Source organism: Rhea americana, unplaced genomic scaffold, assembly GCF_003343005.1.
Source record: "Rhea americana isolate MKP2758 unplaced genomic scaffold, rheAme1 scaffold_975, whole genome shotgun sequence".
Classification (NCBI taxonomy): domain Eukaryota; kingdom Metazoa; phylum Chordata; class Aves; order Rheiformes; family Rheidae; genus Rhea; species Rhea americana.
In genome coordinates, this window is record NW_028187172.1 from 3,116 (window position 1) to 4,731 (window position 1,616).

Below are 1,616 nucleotides of genomic sequence, written 5' to 3' on the forward strand. Positions count from 1 at the left end.
CCCAGGCGTCCGGGGCTGCCACCCCCGAACGGGGCCGTCGTTCCCAACGCCCTCCTGGAGCGCGGAGGACCCGGAGGCGCCCGGGCTGCCGTGACCCCGCCGGTCTCCCAGGGCCGGAGGGACCCAGGCGTCCGGGCTGTCATTCCCGGTTCCCTCCCGGAGCCGAGAGGAACTCGGGTGTCCGGGCTGCTCCTTTTCCTTGAGGAGAAGCCGGACGTAGGTGCCGCCGTCCTCCGAGCCCGCGGCGGAGCTCGGGGGAAGGCAGCGCGCGGGCTGCTGCCCCCCGCTCCCCTCCCGGCCCTCGGAGGGACCCAGGCGTCCGGGGCTCGCTCGCCTCCGAGGGCACCGTGTTTACTCACGTCCGCGGGCCCGGCGCGACCATGGCCGCGGTCGGGCACAAGAGGGCTCCCTCGGCGCGGAGCGGCCGTGCCCGTCGGCGGCCGCGGCGCGAGCTCGGCCCTTCGCTCGCTCCGCGGGGCGCGATGGCCCCGCGGCGGGGACGCGCGGCCGCCCGGCCGTGCCGCGGCAGGACCGGGACGGACGGACGGGACGGGACAGGGCGGCAGAGCCGGAGGCGGCCTCGACACCAGCGCGGCTGTAACCGGAGGGGGCGCGGGGCGGCCGCGGAGGCTGGCGCCAAGCGGCCGAGGCGACCGTTGAGGCCGGAGGAGCCTCGCCGGGAGCTGCCGGGATAGTCCGGACGCCCGCAGCCGCGGGGTGCTGCGGGACGGCCACGACGCCGGCACGGACGGGGCGCCCGGCGCGGCTGCGGGAGGAAGGTCGCGGGCCGCGACGATGGCGGCCGTGCCCCTTCGGGGTGGCTCCGGGAAACCTGCAGGCGGGCGGGAAYGAGCGGGAGAGGCGGCGATGCCCATAAGGAAGGGTACGAGGCAGCCGCAAAGACGGAGGGAACGTGAGTCAGCCAGGGCGGCTGCGGGGAAACGCCTCGGAGAGCGCGGGGCAGCCACGTCGCCTGTACCCGGGGGCACGAAGCCGCCGCGGAGGCTCTCAGCGCTTTCTTCAGGGCTTAGTTATCAACGACAGCRGGACTGGGACAGAGGGGTGCGAGGGAACCCCACAGGGGACGGAAAAAATAAACAAGCACGCGCACGGTGGCCTTAACGCTGGTACCGGAGCGCGGCTGCGGGAGCCCTCCCGGGAGGGGGGCTGCGAGGCAGCCGGGCATGGGGGGGTGACCGTGGACACCGTAGCGGGGGGCGGCTGAGGGAGCCCCAGCGAGCGGGTGGCGGGGTGTGAGGCGACCGAGGCGGCGGCAGCGCCCGCCGCTCGGGGGGCTCCGTCCGGCGGAGGGAGCCCTGGGCTGGGGGTGGGGGGCGTGGCGGCGCTGGCAGCCGTGGGGCTGAGGGAAGGGCCCAGGGCGGCGCCCAGCGCGCGCGGCCGTTGACGGGAGACCGTTAAAGCCGTTAAATTTCAAACCCCTTCTCAGCTCGGAGGGAGTGGAGGGGAACGGCCGCTCCCCGCCCCCTTTAGGGGCCGTGACGGGCGGTGTCGGCGGCCAATGAGAGGGCAGCGTCCCGGCCCCGGTCCAATGGGCAGCCGCGCGCGCTTCTGCGGCCCCGCCCCGTTTGGAACGTTGTAACTGACAGCGCTTCCCG